Source organism: Lactuca serriola, chromosome 4 (assembly GCF_051521515.1).
Source record: "Lactuca serriola cultivar US96UC23 chromosome 4, Lser_US96UC23_V15, whole genome shotgun sequence".
NCBI lineage: Eukaryota > Viridiplantae > Streptophyta > Magnoliopsida > Asterales > Asteraceae > Lactuca > Lactuca serriola.
Genome location: NC_136411.1, coordinates 362,359,119 through 362,374,464, shown reverse-complemented (window position 1 = coordinate 362,374,464; position 15,346 = coordinate 362,359,119). Strand labels below are relative to the sequence as shown.

At 35.9% G+C, this 15,346-nt stretch overlaps 1 non-coding gene and 1 pseudogene across 1 annotated transcript; one reads left to right on the top strand and one right to left on the bottom strand.

Annotated features, from left to right (window-relative positions):
• Positions 1-346: 346 nt before the first annotated feature.
• On the bottom strand, positions 347-453 carry LOC145049023 (small nucleolar RNA R71). The gene has a single exon (XR_013683144.1). It is a non-coding gene; the product is annotated as a small nucleolar RNA R71 (small nucleolar RNA).
• Positions 454-8,109: 7,656 nt separating this feature from the next.
• LOC145099730 (putative E3 ubiquitin-protein ligase BAH1-like 1) lies at positions 8,110-14,651 on the top strand (annotated as a pseudogene).
• Positions 14,652-15,346: the final 695 nt, after the last annotated feature.

Here is a 15,346-nt window from a genome sequence, read left to right as displayed (position 1 = left end):
GAAAAGGATGTGTGATGACACCGGGCCGGGACTTGTGCAACCCACAATTCCCGCAACCGCTACCTTCGAACTAAAAGGCCATATTCTCGCCCAACTCAAGGAGATTCCTTTCTACAGGAAGGATCATGAAGACGCTTACAAGCACTTGGATGAAGTGAATGATGTGGCCGACTACTTCAACGTGCCTAATGTTCCACGTGAGACCCAGCTTCTTCGCATGCTTCCTGTCATATTTAAGGGGGCTGCAAAAGATTGGTTAAAGTCACTTCCTCCCGGATCGGTCACCACATGGGCCAGAATGAAAGAAGAATTCATAGACCATTTCTGCCCGCCCTCCAAGATAGCCAAGCTTAAGAAAGCCATTGCCAACTTCGAGCAACAACCCGGAGAATCTCTTTATGAAGCTTGGGAAAGATACAAGAGCCTACTTAGAAATTGCCCACACCATGACCTTAATAGCCAACAAGAGGTCTCCATCTTCTATGATGGAGTCAATGTCACCACAAGGCAATTGCTTGATTCTCAAGGCCTGCTCACAAAGAAGGCGCCCCCGTTAATTAAAGAATTAATTGAAGAATTCTCTAAGCACTCTAGAGAATACCACAATCCGAGAAACAAAGTAAGTCGGGGAGTAGTAAACGCAGCAAATGATAGCATGGCGGCGGTGATAGCTAAGCTTGATAGTCTAGATCAAAGAATGACTAAAATGGATCAAACAATCCATGCTATTAGAGTAGGATGCGAAAATTGTAGAGGGCCCCATCTCACAAAGGATTGTGATTTGGATGAAAATGGAAATAAGAAAGCTCAAGTTTTCTATTCGAGTGGTGATCGATATGATGATAATTTGCGGAAACCTAAGAAGGATTGGCTACCATTCGAGGAGTATAAGAAGGCAAAGGAGGAGAAATACAAGCAGAAGGAGAGGGGACTTTACCAAAAGGAAGAACCGGTAGAAAAGAAAGCCGATTTAGAAGAGTTATTCACTAGATTCATAGTCGCGCCCGAAAAAAGACACAGTGATCACGATGCTGCCATACACGAGACCAGAAACATGCTTAGGAATCAGCAAGCATCAATTCTCAACATTGAGAAACAGCTGGGGCAGCTTGCGCATCAAGTGAATGATAGAAGACCGGGTCAACTTCTGAGTAACACCGAACCCAATCCAAGAATGGAGAATGTAAGTGTAATAACCTCCAGCAGTGAAGAAACATTCACAGAAGCACTGAAAATCTCCAAGAAGAAGGCAGAAAAGGAAGAAGAATCGGATCTAGAAAAACCCGATCCGACTCGACAAGTCCATACGTAAATAATAAAACTGCCAGCACTTTGAAGCCTTATAATCCTCCTCTGCCATACCCAATCAAAGCCATGCCTGCAGAAAAAGTAAAAGCATACAGAACCTTCATGGAGCATGTTAAAGCTTTACAAGTCAATATGCCATTTATGGAAACAATGCTCCAAACACCTAAATACTTCAACTTGCTTAAAAGCCTTTTTGCTGCTAGGAAAGATTTGGATGAAGTCGCGGAAATATTGATGAATGAGCTTCCTGAAAAGAAGAGTGATCCGGGAAATATTGTGATCCCGTGCCAATTTGGTAATGAAGTTTCCACCCGAGCATTAGCTGATTCGGGGGCAAGCATCAATTTGATGCCTTTGTCATTCTTTAAGAAGCTGAATTTACCAGCACCAAGGCCAGTAAATATGAGGATCCATTTGGCGGACAAAACGATAATTCATCCACAAGGCGTTTGTGAGGATCTCCTTATCAAAGTGGACAAGTTTATTTTTCCAGTAGACTTCGTGGTGGTGGATATGGAAGAAGACCCCGAAATATCAATTATTTTGGGAAGATCATTCTTAAACACCGCGTGTGCTCTAATTGATATAAGTGAGTCTACATTGACATTGAGAGTGGGTGATGAGTCGGTGATGTTTAAAGCTATTCCAGAAGCCAAGCAAGAAGAAGAAAAGAGAGAAGAAATCTCATATATCCAATTGGATGATGAGATATTACAAAAAGAGCTTGAAATTTTGCTAAAAGAAGATCCAAGCAAGTTTTTGCTACACTCTGAAGAAGGTGGAGATGCTAGCAAAGACTTGGAGGAGTTAGAAAAGTTACTGGAAGGAGCCAACTCAGAAAACACTCCAGAATTGATGGAACCCGATCAGACTCGCCGAGTCACCTTGATGGACTCGACGAGTCCGGTCGAATTTGATAAAAACTTGGCCAATGTTGATCTGTTTGTTGATAGTTCTTCACATACCCTGGATTTAGTTACTATTTATGATTCTTTGGAAGAACAAACAGCAGAAGAAGGAAAAGGAATGGAAGTCCAAGACGCCGAGGTGGCATGCCTTGATACAATTCCATTTGGAGAAGGGTTGAACACAGAAAAGGATGAAGACATAAAGGGAAGAAGGGTGGAAGCTGATCGACCATTCACTACTAAACCTAAATCACGAACCATTACAAAATATGAAGTGATTAAATTTAAAGAGGAGGAGCCGCCGGTGATTCCGGTTGAGAATGAAGATGTACCAATGGATTGGTACAATGTGGAGATGAGGCGACTACAGGATCAAATGGCGAGGGGCTTGAATTTTAGCAACCAATCTCATATCCGACTTTTTGAACACTTTAACATTCCACACATAGATGGTGGTAACTTTCCATATATTCCAACATGGGAAGAAGTGATAAGTGCAAGAAGGAGTGGTGCTGGAGGAAGTGGAGTAGGGCTTGATGATGATGAGGAGGAGGATTGATTTTTTTTATGCATTTTTATTGAACAATTTTTAATTTTGTGTTTGTTCTTTTTGGTTTGTTTGATGTTTTTAAAACTTGCTTTTGATGTGTAATTGATGTTTGACGCTTTGACAATTTTTCAGAATTGAATTAGGAGTGCTAGCTTCAAAAGGGTTTAGAGTTATAGAATCAAAGTGAGAAAGAGAGTCAAGAAAGGAGGAGCGTTAGAGTTAAAGTATTGAGTCCGGTCCTTAGAGATGTTGGCAAGGGAGTCTAGAAGTGAATAGAAAGTATAGAGAGTTTATTGGAAGCTGGATCAGATGCAGAATTATATTATTTTCATTCAGTGACCAACTCGTCGAGTGCACTAAACTGACTCGACGAGTCGCCCTTAATTCTCAACAATCCGAAGATTTCCCGAAGTAACTCGACGAGTTTGGTATATACTCGACGATTCGTTTGGTTTCATGTTGAAGGGGCTGCTGATTTGATGCTGATTAGAGTACCACTTGACTATATATTCTTTCCATATTTATTCTTGAAGATCTTACACTGTTATCCGCGTATTTGGAGTGACCCACACGAGACGAGACACCCAAGGCATGGATACCATGTCTAAAGTCAATTGAAGTTGGAGCTGAAAAGGAAGTGATCAACCTATCCACTGCTATCCCAGGGGAGTTTGTTCCAATTCCCTCTTTAGTTTTTTTTTTATGTTTTTGTCATACATAATATGCAATGAGGGCATTGCATCAAATAAGTGTGGGGTAGGGGGTTGGTTACATATTAGAAAATTTAGAGTCTTAATTTAGGCTAATTTTAAAATTTTGCATACCAAAAGTATTACTTAGGATCTAAATTAGAAAATTTTGGTAAAAGTAAAATTAGGACTCCATGTTAGAGTTGTGTTGATGATTGCATGAAAACCCAAATGTTTAGTTGAGCCGATATACGTTCTAGTGCATTTGTGGCTTCCTTATTCTAGTGAAATCATGGGACAAAAACACGACCCTGCTCGGCCCGAGGGATGCAATATGTTTAGCAGCCTAAACTTGAAATGTATCCAGGAAGATTGTTATCATTAGCCAATAAAGGTTGAGGTTGAGCGCCCCTGCTTAAGCATGTAGGGATTTGAGTGAAAAAAAAGAGGTACATGTTAAAAAGAAAAGAAGAGAGAGAACTACAAGAGAAATTGTATGAATTTTGGAGCAATTAAAGTGAAGATCAAAAGATCAAAATTCCAAGAAATCCAAAAAATCGAAGATACCCGAAAATCAAACAATAAAGGTGGTGAATTCAAAGAGATCAAAGCAAATATCAAAGAAGAGATGAATTCAAAAGAGCTCCATAGTGGTATCAAAAACTTGTAATTTTAGATTATGTATGCTAGGGTTGCTCAGTTAAAAACACCTTGAGGGTACGAGGTTTTCTGCGGATGGATTCGGAGGGTTGCATAAAATGAGCATAGTTCGGGATGAGTGGGCAAATGTTTATGAGGATTGTGAGTATTTAGAGTATGGGAGGTCTTTAGGAAAAATTTTAGACACAAATGCATGCGTTGCGGTCTTGGCCTAATGGCTGGGTTAGATTGGAGTTGTTATATATGATTCTAATATGTTTAAAATTCAGTTTTGCTTGGGGGCAAGCAAAAGACAAGTGTGGGATATTTTGATATGTGCATAATTAGTTCATATTAAGTATACATTTTTACTCATTTATTAGCTAAATTATTGCATATTATGGACAAAAGGTACTTAAAAGTGTTAAATTATGTTTTTCAGTCCAAAGATGAAGCTCGGAAGCGAAAGGAAGCGGGAGAAACTGTTAGAAGATCGAGAATGGAATCAAGAAGAAAAACATTAAAAATGGCACCTACTCGGCGAGTCAGATCGACTACTCGGCGAGTCCAATCGAAGAATCGAGAAGATAATGACTCGGGATCCCAGAGAGTTATCACAATACGTGGAATGTGAGAGGGACTCGACGAGTCACCACATGACTCGACAAGTCGATTCGTATATTTAAAGATAATTCCACAGATCGATAGAAGAGAGTTCGGGGACGATTCAAAAGTACTTTGCTACGATTGAGAAGCCAGAGAAACCCTAGAAGACGACGAAAGGAGCTAGAATTCAATTCCGGAGAGTAATTGAGGCAAAATTTCATCATTCCATTTATTCTTTTGTTTTATCATTATGATTAAGCAATTTGACTTTGTTTGTTTGCTGTTACTTACTTCAATTATGAGCTAAAACCTTTAGACTTCTGTTTGGGGATACAAAGTTGACAATATGGTTTGATTGATTGGTAGGATTAATTCCAAGTTGGTGAACTTTTGTTATTTTAGCTTGCTAAAGAACCTTGTGTGCGAATAATAATTAATTTTCTGTTGCATGTTACTAGAATTAATAAGAAAATTGAGTAAATTCATGTGCAAGCTTGTAAGATGACCATCAAACAAGGAGTTAATTAAAAGAATAAATTAGTTAACTATTGCAAGTCTAACTTAACCCGAATAATTAATCTAGTGAATATAATTAAATTAGACAATTGGCCACTGTTTAAGTTAGTTTATTTGCTAAGGATTAGGGTAGTGAACACGAATCTAATCACTTGAATCGGTAACCAACGAAAGAATTAATCCATTGCACCATTACCTTGAAATCAACCATAGAGTTAACCAAGTTGAACTAAACAGAAGTTCCTTTCGAATTATTGAATCTAGTTAAGTCGTTATTTTCTAGTCTTAAATTAGTAATAGTTAGTAAGTTTCTAGTCTTGTAAAACTAGAGAAAACCCCTACTTCTTAATTAACTTAGATAAAATTAGTTTTTAATTTAATTTGTCGTTCCCTGTGATCGATACCCTGCTTATTTAGCTATACCACAATTGATAGGTTCACTGCCTTTTGTGTGTTATTTGATAATTATAAGTAGGTTTAAAACTAAGTGAGTTTACACACATCAATCTTGATGGATCAATTTGCATGTTATGTGTTGGAATCTTGTGATCGATCATCATGTTGTGGTTGTGTTCTGTATCTGATTCCAATTCCATTGCAAGATATGCACACAGTAATATGTGAATTGATTAGATACGATTTGTCCAATTTATCAGTTCTGAATCGAGCTTAAATTTATAAAATAAAGAATGCTAATCAGTTAATTCAACCTACTCCTTTCAGATTTCTCTCAAAAAGTACTGGCCTCTTTCCTTCAGTTTAGAATATATTGGATATAGGTTTCTAGGGAGCTAGGTTTTGGACCCATCCACCACATACAAACTAACACACACAAAATGGAATGAGAAAATTATCAACAAGAGAAGATTTATGTTTAAACGTATTTAGAAGACAGACATTCATTTAGGGATAGAAAACAATAAGAAAAATCATAAATGGATTGTCGCAAAATCATGTTTGAGTTCCTGTACCTATATGTCAGAGAAAGGAACAAATTTATAAGCATTTTTTCCAATACCCTAATCATCCAGTAACATGCAACACTAGCTTTAGTATGAAAAGGACCAAATACAAATTTAAGGCACCCGTGAAATTTAATCAATAAAATTCATGAAGGCAAGAAAGAGAGACCTGCAGAAGGCATCCAATCTTGCATGCAAAAACTTATTTGTGAAGAGAGAAGACTCTCCTACATATTTTGATGAATTATAGAATATAAGCTCGGGGCTTATAACCTGCAAAAAAATGTATAAGAATATACATACTAGCAAATAAGACAACAGAGAAGTAAGATGAGAAATATTGGCATGTCACAGAAGCACCCCTGCTGTTAGTAGCTTCATGAACAAGGTTATCTTGAGTGTCAAATAGAATAACAGAAATGGACATAGACCATCCACATATCTTGGAAAATAATATCATTGAAGAAACAAATAGGAGTTGACTGTCAGATATTAAGCCACATTATTACAAGGTGTACACACGGTTGAATAAGAGACTTTGTGGGACGAAATAAATGTAATAGATCTCTTCTCAAGATTGCACATGAGTTAAGATGTAAATTTAAACTGAAATAAGAGAGAAAAATTCGCACTTTTGGGACTGGGGCGAAAGTAAAGGGATATTTGTACATCTTTTAGAGCCAATGTCTATGGATTAAGCGATATGTTGTAATGACAGATTATAAGTGAATTGTGGCACTCAAGTGGTTCAAAGCTACAACATTCTATCCGTTCAAATGGTTCAAAGCTTTTATGATCGATAAATAATTATGATTCTCACTTTCATGTATTTAAAACAAAAGATCAACTTTAAACAAAAACTGAAAAAAAAACTTTCTAGGGCTATTTTCAATGATAAGGGCATTTATGTCTTTTTACCTTATAGGAGATCTACTTAGGCTTCTCTCACCATCATACCCCCCCCACCTATGTCTTTTATGATAATCAAGGTTCCTACTCCTACTGTGGGTCCTACTTTCTCTGTCCCTTCCATAATATTTGTCCCTGCTTCTGTTGCGACTTCTCCTCTTGTAGCCCCTGTATTCATCTCTATACCTAGAACTACATCGAGTAAACATCAAAAAATGTCCAACATGGAAAATGGAAGATGGATAATTGAATTGAAATTTACAAACCTATAAGTGTTAAACCTGATCAAAAAAATGTAAACATGGAAGATGGAGAATTGAATTGCAATTTACAAACCAGTTTAGCATTTTCATGTCGTCTATTTGTTGTTATGTATTCTTTTATGGTGTCTTCTTCGGTCTTTGGAACTACCTTCACCTCTTCAACTTCTTTTGGTTGATATATCTGGTTGAAAATAGATAAAAAGATTAGCATTTTTGAGATATGTTTATGAAAGATAAATTCAGAAAGATGGAAACCTTCCTCTGTTCACTAATGAGATAAGCAAACTTTTCAATATTTGGAACTGCAAGCAATTAGGGCAGGAGCAACTTTAACTGCTTCATTTGCTTTCCAAAGCTTTTCCATAGTCTGAGTTTAACAAAAAAAATTCTTCAATTCATATTGAAGAGTAGTAAAATTTATACAGAATACATAGAGGTACGAGGTTAATTCAGTAAGATGTACCTAATGCACGATGTTAGAAGTTTAGAACCAAATTAATATAATAAAATTGACTAAAATTAATGAACTGAAATCGTGTATATGGTTCTATAAAGTGATCGCTACCCCTTACAATTAAGCTATACACAATTAACTACTGGAAAATGTGAGATTTTGTTACCATATATTGAGTCGACGCACCCAACACACAAATGATGTTCAAGTCGGCATTCCAATACTTTAATCGGTGTTCCAAAACTTCAATCGAAGATCCAAATCATCGTTCCTATGTTCTAGATACACAAATAAAGGTATGAAATTGTATCCCATATCCAGTATGCGTTCTTACTATGGTTCAATATAACCCTAGAACAACTTAAAGTTTAAATTAAAGCTATAAGTTAGAGATTTTCACACTTACGATAACAATTACGGAAATAAAGACGTTTGAGAGGGAGAAAAGAGAATATTTGCCACCGTTGACCTCTGTATGGCTGGTGCTTGGGTGGTGCCTGGCTGGTGCTGAGCTCCAAAAATACGAAATGGATAAATATTGAAAGATAGATAGAAGATAGAAAAAATAAGGATGAAAGATAGATATAAGAGAGATCTAGAGGAGAGATTATCAGAGAGGGGGGAGTGGATTGCAAGGATGAAAGATAGATAAAAGATAGAAAAAACAAGGCGGGTTTTCAAAATTTTGGGGATTTCGTTTCCCCCCTTGTCTACTAAAAGCGCGTTCCATTAAAATTATAAAGCGACAGGTACAGACGACACGCGTTTAAGATAAAGTGCCCTCCGTGTTTTTAATTTTTTTTCTTGAGACACTAAATTAGGGGCACGCAATAATGCGTGACGTAAATCCTTAATTTTTTTGGAGAGATAACACTATTTTAAGGGCACGTCCTTTTGCGTATCATTAATCAGTGCGTGTCGTAAAAAGCGCGTCATTAAAGGTCTGTTTTCTAGTAGTGAACTTGAAAAGGTTGAATAGTTGTTTTGCTATAATTAAGGGAGAGAATATTATACTTCGTTTCGAAATCTAAAAGCTTGGATCGAGAAATTTTAATCAAATTTAGTCAAAGGACATATATGGATGTTATGTTGAAAAGATACAACTTGAAAGGATTCTATATATGGCAATATTATAGCAAGGAACTGGTAAAGTATCACGTATTTCATTATGAATCGTGTCCCATACGCTTCGGGTATAAGATTGATTGCATATGTTGTAATATTCGACCGTTTTAAAATGTTTTCCAAATGCCTAGGGCATTAAGAGGGAAAAGGGACTAGAACCAGATTTAACTAAAATAATTAAACAACTGTCAAGTACAATCTAAGGTTCGCCGATGATTGGTCACTTGTGGGTAGTTGGAAGTATAGTAATGAATGGACCATAAAAGCATTATTATGATTAGATATGATTCTATTAATAATGAGTTGTTGTATGGCAAATATGGAAATGTTTCCATATTGGGAGTTGGATATCGAGAATCTATGTCTAGATTAGAAACTTTTATGCAAGAAGGATGTTCAAAGGAATGTACTTTGAATGCGAGACTTCACATATATGGAATTGTCTTGTAACAATCGCCAATAGAGAACTTAGTAATTTCATTGGCAAAGTCTTGGAGACTTTTGTGCAATAAGATTACAAAAGGATCATTGCATAAAATGTTAGAATCTAACATATTCTGGTAGTGGCAAGAATTTGGTATTCTTACACTAATGATAAGGATTAGGAGTTGTGAAATGAGTATCATTAGAAATGTGTTAAGTTGATCTATTTCACAAAGAATGGATCATAGGTAAACAGAGTATGCATGCTTGGTGTATGGGACAACTGTTGTTATAATTCAAGTAATAAGTTGATTATTTGAAACATTATACAATGAATAATGTGTAATCAATATGGTGACTAAATAAAAGGAGTTTTATTTATACTCAAAAGTTTGGGGCCATATTGGATTCGATTATTCTTGTGTTTCACTTTGCATGTTTGACTTCCCGAATAATAAGATTATTCAAACCATCCACAGTCAATCATACTTTGGAAGTAGGTATGAAAGAAGACTGTCATGAATCTGACTGTAGATTGTCTAAAGTGTTTTAGACATAGCAAAAGTTTATTGCAGGGTTCATGAGTGCTCCTATAAGATTAGAGCATTGGATTAAACCCACGCTCACTTGGATCGCTTCATGGATTTTATCACGAGTGATTGGTGAGATGATAATATCTTATATTTTTAAAACAGAGATGTGTGAGTTGTATTCTGCAATTCGATTTCACATTGATAATATGTAAACGCACCTGTAACTTGGTGTTATAAAACATACTGTTGTGTGTGATTTGATGAGTAGGTACAAGCGAGCATTGAGTCAAAGTTTATGCGTTCATTTTACCCAAAGTGGGTTAAAAGCGATATCCGTGGGCCCCTCGATGATTTAGTGATGACACCCTAAGAGTTTGGCCAAGCCTGGACTAAGTTGATGTGTTAAATTGTAGTCTGTTGTCACTTGTCATAAATTGAAAATCAAGAAACAACACATGAACAGAGAGTATGATTAAAATACATGTCTCAGTTCATACAATATCTAGAATGGAGGAATATATGATCCCTTATCTAAAGGACACGTTTCTGATATGATTAGAGTTTGACAACGGCTTTTGAAAGCTACGATTGTTGATCAGGTTCTGAAGTCACACACAATATAGTTATTAGACTTATCCAAGTGGGAGACTGTTGGATTAGGTTTCTAAGCCCTTAACTGTTTTGGTATCTACTTGACTCGATTGTGAGCATGGTCCTTTTGGGTTGCCTTCACCATAGCAACTGATAGGATGAACTAAGGAGAAAAAGGATTAATTATGATTTATTAATATATTATATGAATAATATATTAAAAGAGAAAACATATTGTTTAATTAATATTAGTCAAGAATTAATACTAATTAATTTTGTGGCTAAAAGAGATTAATTAAATAAAGCAGACTGATTGTGTAATTATAAGATAGCTGCATAAATGGGCTAATGGACTCCATAGAAGTTGGAGTGGACGAAATCTATGGGGAAACCCATAAGAATTCATCCAAGGACTCTAAAGAGGGAGTCCATGGGTTGCTTAGAGCCTAAGCAGTCAAATTAGGGTTTCCTAGTTGAAAACCCTAATAGCCTACCTATATAAGGAACCCCTAAGGCCCCCAAAACGTGGTGAAGTAATCCCTAAGGGTTCTTGGACGTTTTTGGTTCCTCCTCCCTCTCTCCATGTTCATCTTGTTGCATATGGTGTTTGTGACTCCATTAGAGGTGCAACATTTGAGGCACTAGGCTTTCAGAAGTCAATTACAAGAAGGATTCGGATTGTTATTGTAACATAATAATCAAGGTAAGATCTAAACTCTATTCTTTTGTCAATTTCGATTATTGTATGCTAGAATTAGGGTTTATGAGCTTTGGATGATTATTGCATGTTCATTAGACAAACTAGATCCAAAGCTTTAGGGTTTGCATGTACACCATAGGATTGATGTAGTGCTCAAAACCCATCACTTTTCAGGAACATCATCTTGCGTGTGTTATACATTCCAAGAGTCAGGGATGGTTTACACCTAGTTGAGCCGGTATGAGATATGGTTTGGTTGAAACGTCAGTGGGTGGTAGTTTGAACCCTAAGTATGGAAGAATTAGGTATTCTGCTTGGAGGACCATCGATCTGTTTGAGTTGGTGGTGTTAGAAGAATGGTTCATAGGGATCTGCGGTGCGGGTATATGAGACTTCAATTCAAGATTTGGTCATGTCAAGGGTGAAGAGCAAGTGGCTATCAAAAGTATGAGTTCAGAAAATACTCGAGTTGTCTCGCAGCAGGAAGTAGTTGGTCAAGGAGCTCGTTGTAGCCATTGTTTCCTTTTAGGATACCAATGAATATACAAGGAGGCACTAGGGTCGCTCAGGTTGAGTATCGGTTGTTGAGGGATTTGTCATCTCGTTGTATAGATTGCTATTTATAGTCTAGATTAGGCAGTTGCAAATCGGTCAATCGATTTCAGAGTTTGGTATGTTTAGTCCCTCTTGGGCTTTGTCCAGTAGGGTACTAGTTCATGGGTTTACGTGTCAATGAATTTTCGATCATTGGTCATTCATTCATCATTAATGTGGAAATTCTTTTGTGAAGTTTTGAGTTATATCTGTTGAAGTTCAATGGATTCATCAACATATCATCAAGTTCGACTCGAGTATGGAAGATGTCCTTGGTTATTGGGAGTCTAGAATTTGGGATAGTGTTACTTAATCTTCCGGACGCGACATTTGATTTTGTGTAGAATCTACTTTTTGGCATGTCGTGCTAGCAAGGTTGATAATTGGATGGATCCGACCATGGTTTTAGCAACATTTCTGGTTAACTTTAAAACTTTTATCGTGCTAGTTATGTATTATGGGATATGTTTCGTTCGTTCATGAGGATGTTATGTTAATAAATGAGGTTCGTCATTGATGGGTTTTGGTCATAAGACATCCTATGTGCTCATACAAACCCTAAAGCTCGGATCTAGGTTTCTCTATTGTACATACTTTGAATCCAAGACTTTGAACCCTAATTCTAGTATATGGAAATCAGAATTCACATGTAAATAGGTTTAAGAACATACCTTGATTGTTATATAGCAATAACAATCCAATTCCTCCTTGAATTGACCTTGGAAAGCAGAGAGTCACAAGTGTCACTCCTCTAATGGCTTACAAACACCATAAGCAAGTGGAGAAGGTATATAGAGAGAGGAGAGAGGTTAGAATTCATATTTGGGACCTCTTGGGAAGGGATACCCGAATTCATGGCCTTGGGGTTGTTTATATAGGTGTAGAGATAGGGTTTCAGTCATTATCCTTATCTAGTTGATTATCCATTAAGCAACCAATAAGATAATCCTTGAATCCTTATCATACTCAAATTCTAAGGCTTTCCAACCTTAAATTCGTTCACCACACTTATAAGATAATCCTTACCTTATTTGTAACTATCATATAATTACAAATCAGCCCCTCTAGTTTAATTAATTACATTTGATCACAAAACTAATTATCGACCAATATTAATTAAACAAATATGATTTCTCCTTTAATATATTATTCTTATAACATATTAATAAATCATATTATCCTCTCTATCTATATATTTCTCCAATCAAGTTGCTTTGGTGAAGGCAACCCAAAAGGACCATGCACCATCGGGTCAAGTACATACCAAAATAGTTATGGACTTAGACACTAATCCAACAGTCATTTCATTAGATCTACTAGTACATCATCCTTTGGGTAAGGCTGGAAAAAAATGCAGTAGATCCAAGGTTGGTTTCGGGTTATCCCTATACATGTTGTTAATGTTAGTAGAGATAGGTTCAGGTGTTTAAAGTATTTATTGTGTTATTGTATGCATAAATGTGAGCCAATCAAAATTAAATATTTAAATAAATAAAGAAGGGTAATTTAGTAATATAATTAATAATTTCCAAAAATAATCTCTATAATCCCTCGTTATCTAATTGACTTTTTCTAACCCTAAATTTATCCCCTTCATAAATTGCCTCACACCCTTACCATCAACCTCACACCCAAGCGCCTGTCAATTATGAATTTGTGATCAGACATTATCGATGTGATTTCAACAGAGGCACAGAGCATCCAGTTAATGATTTATTAAAGAGCGAAGCAATTATAATCATTAGGTATCGACCGAGAAAAGCATCAGCAATGAAAGCGCCAATAAGGGGAATAAGCCTTGCCGTTCCAATCCACGTGCTAACATTCTCAGCGGCGGTGGCCTTCGATTGCCCCAAGGGACTGGTCAAGTATGTGTTTAAATTTAATTGACGCCATAATATGCAAATATCTTTGCCACTTCAACCCATGTCCTCTATCATGGAAGCTTTTTTCCTTCCTTTATGAAGGAGATGTCTGTGGTGGTTGGATGTTTTAATGAGCGTGCATAAAAGGTGCTTGATGTTCATCTGGCAACAGGCTTCCACAAGTACTTCATGTGGTGCAAAGGCAAGTTACATGGAAACCATCATTCTTTAATACAAGAAGGAAAGGACCTTGTTGCTTATGCAGTTATCAATGCCATTGCTATGTGCAAAATTATTAAAAAATATGATAAGGTTTTTATTTGTCACTTAATTATCAAAGTGCTTTTAGATTCTTCATAATAAAACATGAGCAGTTGAGCACTCATAACTTTTTACTGCAGATACATGACTCTAAACAAGGGCAAGCATTCAGGTCACAAGTCCAGAGCATGCACATGGAACTCCTTCAGTCTCCATGGCTTTGTGAGCTTATTGACTTCCATATTAACTTAAGGGAATCAAAGAAAGTTATAAGGAAAGCATCTGAAATATTAGAAGACTACTCTCTTATATTTAATTATGGAAAACCATCACTTTCGTGTAAGTTGTCTAATGCTGTGAAGCTTGAGATAAATTTGACTTGTTCCATATGCTTGGTCAGCCCTTGATAATGCCTTGTAAACTTTTTGTTATAATAATGCATACCTTGATTAATTAAAAATCATATATATAGTATCTGCTATTGAATAATCTGTCGTTTGTATTTGTTGAATGATCAGGATATTGTATTTGATCCTGTGTATTTGAGTTGTGGACACATATTCTGCTTCATGTGTGCTTGCAAATCTGGATCAGTAGCAGTTGTAGATGGACTGAAGGCAACAACACCAACATCAAAATGTCCTCTGTGAATTGGGAACTTGTTCTGTTTGTCTAATTTTTACAGGAAATTGAAAGTTGTTTTGATGCACACCAAACGCTCGCTAAAATGCTTCAACTGAATGGTATTTCTTCATTTATAGTATTCTATCAGCAAAGAATGTTTTCTATGATAATCATGAACATATTATGTTAGAATGCCCTGAATTAATATAATTATTGGTAAATGAATCCCAATTCTATCAGAATGGAATCACGAATTCCAATTATGTTGGAATGGAATATGGATATTTTCTCACTAATTTATTCATTGGATTTGTTTCCACAGAAGCTGATGCTTGAAGAACGGACCACGAAATTTGAACGACACCTCTTAGCAACATAATTCTTTTAGAATGTATTAGTGTCTTTGTTAGATTTTGATGTTTTTTTTCCCAATTTGAAAGTTTTTAGTTTTATTTTTTAACAATAAATGTAATTCTTAGCAATTGTTACATGTATTGTATAAGAATTAATGTAATTTTTGTTTTAATTCTTCAATTACTGGTTCGAAAATTTGTTATTCTACAAGAAATTTTTAAAGTCATGATCAAGAAATATGTTCAAGAATATTTTTATTATTTTATGGTTCTAGAATATTTTTATTTTTGAACATACTCAAACATATTTTGTCAGAATGTCCGAATTAAAAACCTTATAATTCATAAAATCGGATTTTTAAAATTAATAAAATCTATGATACCTTAAAATATGCAAATTTCCTTTATTAAATCTATATTAATTGACTAAAATACATTTCTAGTTAAATTAGATGATATTTTTCAATTATATT